Here is a 10050-nt window from a genome sequence, read left to right on the forward strand (position 1 = left end):
AAATACACAAGTCATGCTAAAATTTTTGAATTTAAAGCAAACACTGCAAATCACACTATTACCCCCAAACTTAAATGGCACAGTGTCCTCAATGTGCAAAGAGAACAAAAGGAAAGAGTATACCAGTGCAACTATATCAAAGAATAGCCGGAACAGGAGTATCCAAAGTAGATGGCATAGCCCCCCCCCCCCCCCAAACTTGGGATTAACTGTGGTCCTGAAATTTTGGCACTTGGATAAAACTCATCAGATAACAAAAGGGATAATAACAGTGCACAGTGGACATGTAAGTGTAAATGGGATAGCAACTAAAAATAGAGAAAGGTAAAAGGGTGGTCCTGAAAAATTTGGGCAGTATGCTCTCTCACTGAAGTCACTGGGATGCACCTGATGGAGTCAATCACAAACAGATATATCAATGCCAGGTATGACACCCAATATATAGCATGTGTAAACAGAAATAATATACATCATAGCACAGTATCAGGGCCAATAGACTGGCCGCAAAAATAGAGTAACAGTAATAATGTATCACAGATATATAAAATGACAGGAGTAAAGGGATAGAGAGATCAGGAAGAGGAGGTAGGACGGGCAGGGCGTGCTCCACGGATATCTCGAGATAAGTCTCACAACGCAGCCATGACATCGGTATGGAGAGCTGTAATGTCAGCTCGGATAGAGACAGCATCCTCTCGGATAGAGACCATGTCGGCGTGGATAGATACTATAGCATCCTCCAAAGCCTGGAGTTGCTCTCCAAAGCCTGGTGTTTGTGCTGGAGCCTCAGGTACCGCTAGAGCGGGAGAATAATGATCCTGAGCCTGCTCCTCATCATGAATGGGCGACCTAGCCGGAGAATGATGCTCCTGATCCTCTGCGGGCTGCTCCAAATCAATATCCATATGCATGGCAGGTGGATCGACTAGTATATCATCCGCCGCCTATGCTGCTGCTGCCGCTTCCTACTCTGTCTCCTCTATCTTTAACTCCTCAGCTGCTTCGGTAGCGTCGTCTCGCAGACTCTTGATAAGAGCGTTGTAGCTCTTATCCCAATCCTTCTACTTGAATGAGCAGACCCCAGACTCAATATGTTCCCGTGGCTGGAAAGGATAGCGCTGGTCTCTCAGAATCTGTGAGATGAGATGGCCAAATGGGAGATACTTAGCCCTTTTGGGCTTCGCCTTGCTGATGTGGTCAACATACAGCTTCATCATAACGCTCCAGATGAGTGCAGGAATGGACAGCCAGTGCCCTGTATAGAAGGTGTATAGAGCTGTAAGATAGTCGTCGCGCCTCTGTGTCTTGTGGCCTGCTATAAAAATATTTTGGTATAGCACCGAATCGAAAAACCACAGGTCGTCTCGCAAATAAGTCCGGGTGGCAAAAGTCTCGCCACCGACATAGTGACTTATGAGTAAAACGGCCATGTCTGCATATGTGGGCCTCCATAGAGTAGGATAGATATCCTGGAGATCGAGAAGGCAGACGTGTGGACAACGGCAGGATCTGGAAAGAGTGTCCACTGTGACAGTGATAGGTTAGCCATCGATGGTAGTCCGCAGCTCCGCCAGGTTACTCGGGGCAGGTCGGAGGTTCTGGAAGAACATCCGGACCAACCTCGAGTACACTGGGTATGTGACAGGGGCTAATATGGCTGAGATGCCCCTCAGGTCTATATCATCATATGTTGCTCTGTTAAGAACAGACCGGGAGAAGTAGTCGATGTCAAAGACAGACTCGTGCGCCACCTGAAGGCGTGAGTATCTAGGTAATGGCTAGTCTAAGTGCTGGGCTGGCTGAGCTGACGGTGGTGATGGAGATGGTATATACTCAGCCTCAGCGTCAGCCTGTGAAGAAGATGCCTCGACGAAAGACTGTAGTCAATTGTCAGCTAGAGACTGAGGTGGAGTGGGCTCTACTGGCTCATCCTGAATGGGGTCCTGGGCATGAGATGGACCAGCCTCATCGTCAAAACTCTGCATGGCCCTACGGTGATAGTGTCCGCGAGCAACAGTCTTGACCCTAGCCATGGCCTGCAAAATAAAAGGAAAACTTATAAAATGGAAGTCAGTGCCGATATAAAGAATTAAAGCACAGTTGATAGAATCATGTATGTCAAATAGGATAGACCAAACAGATAAGGAACATGAATCTAGGCAAGTGACAAGGAATGAGTGACATGATGTGAAGCATGCTAGACAGTTTAAGTATGGAATGCATCCAATGTGGAAAACACAGGCATTTGGCATGTATGAGATAGCATGAAACACAAGAGATGGTGTGTGAAATTGTGAAGTAAATCTGTGAAGTTCGATCGATCACAAAAATGTGAGATCGATGCAAGTTCGATCGATCAAGAATAAGTGAGATCGATCTATTACAGGTCGATCGAAGAAAAAGTTCGATCGATCGAACTGTGAGGTAAAACTCGAAAAGTCACAGATCTATGACGTGGATGGCACGGGCCTTCACGAACATAATCATGGGCCCATCTACACAACAAATCATCAACATTGGTCACTTGAATTGGCCAGTGACCCCTAAAATTGAAATTTAAATCAAGAAAATATAAAACATATATATATATAGATAAATATACACATATATACAAAGCTTCAAAACGTCATCAATGGCAATATTCATCTTCAAAATAACATAGATCTAACATTTAAAGCATGGATACATCAAAACGAAGCCTAAATCAAAGAGATGAGGTCTCGGATCTTACCGGAATCGAGAGAGAAGGTGAGATGAAGATGAGATCCTAGATCCGAGAAGAGAGAGAGAGATTCGACGCTTGGGATGGTTGCCGAAGTTTCGCCGGAGGTGGTGAAGAGTTGGGATGCAGCGGCAAAGGGTGAAACGAGGGTTTGAGATCGATTATTGTGAAATCGATCGAATGACCCTGAATTGATTTTTAAAAACATTCCCTTGCCAGTTCGATTGATCGAACTGAATCCTTAGATCGATCGAACTGACATCGATCTCTCCTCTTAAGTGACAAAATATTTTTGGGATTTTTTTGAAAAATAAAAATAAAGTAAAATAAAATAAATAAAAGTAAAAGTATTTATAGGATTTTTGAAAAATATTTATTTATATATTTATTTTATTATTATTTATATATATGTATTTTTTTCATATTTTTTTTTTATGGAAAATAAAAAATATAAATGACAATAATAATTAAATAATAAACATTTTTTTTAGAATTTTTGAAATTAAGAATTTAAAACAAAGTCAAAATTGAAAATCAAAGAACAAAGATCGATTTCACCAAGATCGATCTCAGAAAACTTTCGATCAATCGAGAATGCAAAGATTTGAAGAAATGTTCGATCGATGAGACAAAGAGGCTTTTGGATGCAGGTGGATGTAGGTTCAAAATTTTTCTAAGTGTTGGAACTGCAGATCGATCCAAGATAAAGTTGGATCAATCGAAGAACTAAAGATTGATCTAGGAACAAGTTCGAATGGTGGGACAAAGAGCTAAAATTTGTAGGTTTTGTTCGAACGATTGGACAAAGAGTGATTTGGATGCAGGCTTGATGCAGGTGGGAACTTCGATCGATCGAACTCATTTTGAGATCGATCGAACTTATGCAAAATGCTCAATTTCAACATAAAAGTGCATGCAATCCTAATCACAGTTCCTAGCAATGCATATGAACCCAAAGCCAATATCTAGACTTTGCAAGAAATGAAATTAAAGATAGAAATGAGGGAGGTATAGGGTTTTGACACCCTACGAAATGTCTTGCTAGTCTTTAACGTCTCTAGCAAGACGTTGGGCTATTTTAGGTCAGATCAAACATCTTATAGTGCATCCCCTCCTTGATGGGGTGATAAGTGCTTTGTAGTCTACCCAACAAATGATTCTTTAAAGAACTCGTTGGATTAAGCTTAAAAGACATTTTTGGTCCTTAGTCAAAACAATCTTTGGGCTTCGATGCCCTTTCAAAACAAGACTTTGAAACAACTTTCTTTGGTTTCAAGGTTGAAGATAAGCTTTTTGGAATTTTGGTTTCAAGTAAAGACTTTATTCCTTCACATTCATGGTTATGACATTTTTCCACAACATTAACTTCTTCATGCTTATCAGATGAGTTGGGGGTTGGATTGAAGATATTCAACTTCACCTTCATGTGGACAAATGAGATCTTCATTATCCCCGTCCTATAATTAATGTTGGCATTCACGGTTACCAAGAAAGGACAGCCAAGGATAACAGGAATTTGGCTCTTAGGATTTGGGACCGGTTCCGTGTCAATGACAACGAAATCAATGGGAAAGAAGAATTTATCAATCTTAATCAATACGTCCTTAATGATACCCCTAGGCTTTTTGATGGATCGGTCGGCAAGTTACAAAACCACCGACGTCGGTTTCAAGTCTCCTAAGCCTAATTTGACATATACCGAGTATGGAAGAAGGTTAACACTTGCTCCTAGGTTAAGAAGAGCCCGATTAATGATATGATCTCCAATGATGCATGAAGTGGTAGGTGAACTGGGGTCCTTAAACTTTGGAAGAGTGTTATGCTGCAAAATTGAGCTTACTTGCTCGGTTAAGACCACTTTCCTAGGTGCTTGGCTTTTATTCTTCCTCTTTTGGGTGCATAAGTCTTTTAGAAACTTGGCATAAGCTGGAATTTGCTTAATTGCATCCAAAAGTGGAAGATTGACTTTCACTTGCCTAAACACCTCCATAATTTCGTTTGCTTTGGGTTTTTGCTTGTCAGTTGAAATGGATCCTTTTAAGGCATCCAGAAATGGAGCTCTTGGCTCAAAAACCTTTTTAGAAATTTTCTTTAAAGTCTCTTTAACATAAGAAGTTTTGAAATCATGATGTAAATCTTTCTTTTCAAAATTACTTTTCAAGTCACTTTTAAAGATATTCTCATTTGAAAAATCATGTATATGCAATGCAGAAGGAATAGGATAAAAAACGGGATGGGTGTTAACTTGTGGTTACAACGGTTCACTCTCTTTATTGGACATATCCACTTGGTAATCCACAATATTCCCACTTCTCAAGGTTGTCACCGCATTGACATGCTCTATTGTGTGACCTTCTGATGAGGAATGAGTCTCCATAACACATTGTTGCTTTTGTGGGGCATTCAAAGGCATTTTCCTTTTCTCTCTAGCATTCAAAGTACTGGCTATTTGCCCTACTTGGGTTTCTAGCTTAGCAATGGATTGAGAATGAGAATGAAGCAATTGAGTGTTAGCCTCTAGAGTGCTTAGAGCGGTCAAAACTCTCTTCAAAAGTGGAACTCCTAGCATTTCCTTGAGAATATGATGGTTGATTAGGAAAATGAGAATTAGAGAATTGGTTTCCTTATGATTGAAATGGTCTATATCCTTGGGAACCTTGGCTTTGCATCGGAGGTGGAACATATTTCCCTTGGAAACCACCTTGGGGAGGGTTTGAGCCTTCCCCTTGGTTTTTCCAAGAGAAATTCGAGTGATTCCTCCAACTAGGATTATAATGATTGCCATAAGGATTGTTCCCTTGATTAACAAAAACTGCATTGACTTGTTCATGATGCTCACTTTGCACATGTCCAAGGGGACAATTGGAAGTAGAATGTAAAACACTTGAACAAGTCATACATGTCTTATTGGATGCATGATGGGAATGGCTAGGGATGGAAGAAACTTGATTTGCCGAGTTTTGGTTGATCAAGAATTGATCAAACCTTTGAGATAAGAATTTCATCTTGGCGGCTATTTCATTGGAATAGTCGACTTGATGTGAGCCAACACATTTCCTTCCACTTGAATTCCTACCATTCTTGGAAGATAAAGTTCGATACAAAGAATTTTCACTCATGCTCTCATAAAGATGCCACACGTCATCCTCATGCCTATCAATGTAAGAGCCACCCATGGAAGCATCAACCATGCCCTTGTAATTGTTTGATAAGCTCTCAAAGAAATATTGAACTAATTTCCATTTGGCCATGTCATGATGTGGACACTTCCTAAGCAATTCATTGAATCTTTCCCATGCCTCATGGAACGTTTCCCTATCCCTATGTAAAAACTCTCGAATTAAGGTTCTCATGGCATTAGTCTTAGAAACCGGATAGTACGTCTTCAAGAACTCTTGTTGCATTTTTGCCCAAGAAGTTATTGAAAAATGTCTAAGATTGTTAAACGAATATTTTGCCTTGTCTTTAAGGGTGAATGGAAAAAGTTTAAGCCTTAAGACCTCTTCTAGCATGTCCGTGTATCTCACGGTGGAACATACTTCAAGAAACTCATCCAAATGCTTGTAAGGTTCTTCACTTGGAAGTCCATGATAGTTAGGAAGCATTTGAATGGTTTGTGGTTTGATCTCATAGTGGTGTACTCTAAATGGTGGCAATTGAATGCATGTGGGTGCATTGTATTCATTAGGCACATAGCAATCTCTTAAAGTAAGGGGAAGATTAGCAATTGGAGGTGCAACATGGGCACCTTGATTGCCTTGAATGATGGGAGGTGGTGGAGCATAGATTGGCCTAGGCATTCTTAATGGAACTTGGCCTTGTTGTTGTGGTGGATGAACAAATGGCCTTGCCATACCTAATGGTACTTGCATGTTATCATAATGCACATTGGGGTGGAGGATGCCTTGTTGGTCTATATGACCAAGGTCCTCCATATGGTCCTCATTATGTCCTTCCATTGATGAAATGGACTGACTAGAACTTCCTCTTCCCCTAGGGTTTCGAACAACGGATTCAAGATGAAAATTTAGAGGGACAAGAGTGGGTCTCAATGATCTACGACCATGCATGCACAATGCAACACAACAAGCAATAATGACAAACACTTCACCTTCACAACAAATCAACAATCAACAAAATTCCTCCACATACAATGTTCCCATACTCCCATGCTATCAACAATATGCAAGAAAAGTAAATTGCCTCCATGTGGGCTCACAATTTATCTAAGAATTGAAATATAAGCCTCCATGCGGGCAGACGATTTAACTAGAGATTGAGTTAAGAAAGAGCTCACAAAGGGTCCTTTAGCACTTCAATTTAATTTCAATTTTTAGCCTTGCAAATTTTTAGAATTTTGCCTTTTTCCTTTGCTTTTGCTTAGCTCCTTGATTGGAATAATCCTTTGCTCACCTTCTTGCTCAATGCACCTAGTCAAATAAGAACCAACACAATAAGTAACCAAAAATGAAAATAAAGTAAAGATACGATCAAAAGAGTACTAATTCCTAATTTATTCTACAAATACGACGTTGCCTTCAATTAATCCCCGGCAACGGCGCCAAAAACTTGGTGTGACTCGGGTCGTCAACCCCAAAACCCACGGTTTATGATACCAAAAGATAATGGTGTAGAGCTATGATGAATTTGGCCAAGTTTTACATTTAGAAATTGCCACTACTACCTTTCACTAAAAATATAGTTAGGGTGAGTAGAGATCGTCCCAAGGGATTGGTAGGTCATACAAGGTTAAGGAATCAAGATTAGGGTTAGTAGGTCGAGTGATCAAAAGATTGGTTGGTGGTTGAATTACACTAAGATGCAATTTAAACTAAAGTAGGCAATTTAATGTAAATGAGAGAAAATAAGAGAGAGATATTGGGGTTTAGAGATCACCACTAAGCATAACTTTTCTACACCCTTAATGAATGATTAATGAGGGGGAAAAACATGTATTGCAACATAGTGTGTGCGTGTGTGTGGTTATTTCAACAAGCATGGATGACAAATTAAGCATATATTGTCTAAGCAACATGGTGGATAGCACAACATAACAAATTAAGCCATTAATCATTTCTTTAAGCTCACAACCAAACACATCACAAGGTTAGAGATATATGTTACTTGCTTTCATAAGTATGGAACATCAAATAACAAGCATGGATTATCCTCCCATTTAACATCTAAACTACAACTACACTACAATTAAGCCAATGACATGAAATTAAACTAATTAAACTAAGGAAGAGGTACAATCCATCAAGAAATGAGTATGAACCATCAAATAAATCACAAGAACATTCCATGAAGCACTATGTATTGACAATCTCTAGATCTATAGCATTAATACACATAGACATGCATCAATAACATAAGAAATAGAGACAAACACATGAACATCTATTCTAGCATACATAGACATATGGATAGAATGAAATGATCAATAGGAAGCATTAAACCATATAAATCATTGAATAAACAAGATCTATATATATAAAAGTGTCAAAACATGTATCATAATACAAATCCCCTCAAATATACATAAATCAAGATATATAAAGCATGCTTAGGGCTAACTCTAGCCCCAAGAGGATGTCTAGCCACTCATGGATGGTGTCCTCCAACCCTTAATGGCTAACTCCATGGTAGAGATTGCTCTTCTTCTTGGTTGATAGAAGAACTTCAAGCTTGTGTCTCTAGCCTCCTCCTTTCTTTTCTTCCTTGCTAAGATATGAAAATTGTGCCTCTCAAGTGTCTAAAAAGTCTCCAAAGATCTCCCCCAAAAAGTGGCTCATATTCCTTATATAGGTAGGTCAAAAATCACCCTAAATGAGCTGGGCTCGTACACTAATATTCCTCCAATGATTGGATATAAGACAAATTTTAATGAGCTTGAATTTAGATTTTCTCGGGATTTGGGAAGTTCGATCGATCGAACTTGTGGTGAGAAAGATCGAACATGGCTGAGATCTATCAAATTGAAGCTGGATCGATCCTCTATGGCAGTGCCTTTTTAGATAAAAACAAATCTGAGATATTTTGAAGATATATTTGGGAAAAGGACAAAAGCGGTTGGTAGGGTGGTATAGCTGGATAAGATCTAGCATGTGGATAAGGACAAGAAAGTTGGATCGATCAGAGAATCAAGTTGGATCGATCGAGCTTTGAGATCTTTGAATAGGGACAAACATGGCTCAGATCCATCTTGAAGTGCTGAGATCGATGAAAGTTGGATCGATCGAACTTTTCTTGAGATCGATCGAAGTTGCTAAAATTCCACCCTTTGCTTCCTTTTGCTCTACTTTGCTTCTTTCTTTGATTCATCCTAGAATTGCTTCATTTCTACTCTTATTTGGCTGAGTTAGCTTATTTTAGGGATAAGTACTTAAAAATGGAAATAACATGAAATCAATACAAAGTGGGAAAATAAGATAGATAAAGTTTCTAGAATACTTAAGCTTAAGGGGTTTAAATGTGCACTTTTCAGCGCTCATTAGCACCACAACCTATAGTTTAAGTTGAGGAGATGCCAGCTCAAAAGCGTCTTAAGATCATTAAGGTGTTTTCTCAGCCGATGCCAGTTATGTTTGAGGGCGGTGCGGATCCAATGGTAGCAGACGACTACATGGATCAAGTTAAAACTCAGTTGACCTCAATGGATGTGACAGAGGATTATTTGAAGATCATCCTAGCAACTTACAAGTTTGCTAAGAACGCCAAGCTCTGGTGGAAGACGGTTACGAATCGGCATAAGGTGGAACAAATGGGTTGGGAAAAGTTTAAGGAATTATTTTATGAGACGTATTTTCTTATTTCTAAAAGATGGGAGTTAAAAGACCAATTTCTTGGCCTTATTAAAGGTAATATGTCAGTGGCGGAGTATAAGAACAAATTTACTTCACTTTCTCACTCTGCTCCGGAAATGGTGAGAGATGAAGTTGACAAGACTCGGAAATTTGTTTCCGGTCTTCATGACAGAATGAGGCTGTTGATAATGACACAGTTCATCAAATTTTATTCTGAGGCAGTAGAGAGGGCCTTGATGCTTGAGGCTGATATCAAGGATAAAGATGAAAGAAGGGAACAATGGAAGCGAAAGAGAGGTGCAGGGCCATCTTCAAAAAGATCTTCTTGGAAAAAGAACAAGGGTGGTTCGCTTCAGTTTTAGGGGCAGCAGTCTGCATGATCTGCTCCTACCACTCCTATACCAGCTGGATCTGACAAGAGTGGAATTGTTTGTTTTCAGTGTCAGCAGCCTGGACATTACAAGTTCAGTTATCCCATGAGATCGTCTTCAGTTTCTTCAACTCCAAAGGCTTGCTATGGGT

General features: G+C 39.7%; 1 non-coding gene across 1 annotated transcript; it reads left to right on the forward strand.

Moving 5' to 3' along the window:
• Positions 1-5971: 5971 nt before the first annotated feature.
• LOC132287472 (small nucleolar RNA R71) lies at positions 5972-6078 on the forward strand. Its single transcript, XR_009473033.1, has one exon. It is a non-coding gene; the product is annotated as a small nucleolar RNA R71 (small nucleolar RNA).
• The last annotated feature ends 3972 nt before the right edge of the window (positions 6079-10050 follow it).

The sequence above is a fragment of the Cornus florida genome, unplaced genomic scaffold (assembly GCF_030987335.1).
Source record: "Cornus florida cultivar Cherokee Brave unplaced genomic scaffold, ASM3098733v1 CherokeeBrave_3.0.0_Hap2_Chr11, whole genome shotgun sequence".
Taxonomy (NCBI): Eukaryota; Viridiplantae; Streptophyta; class Magnoliopsida; order Cornales; family Cornaceae; genus Cornus; species Cornus florida.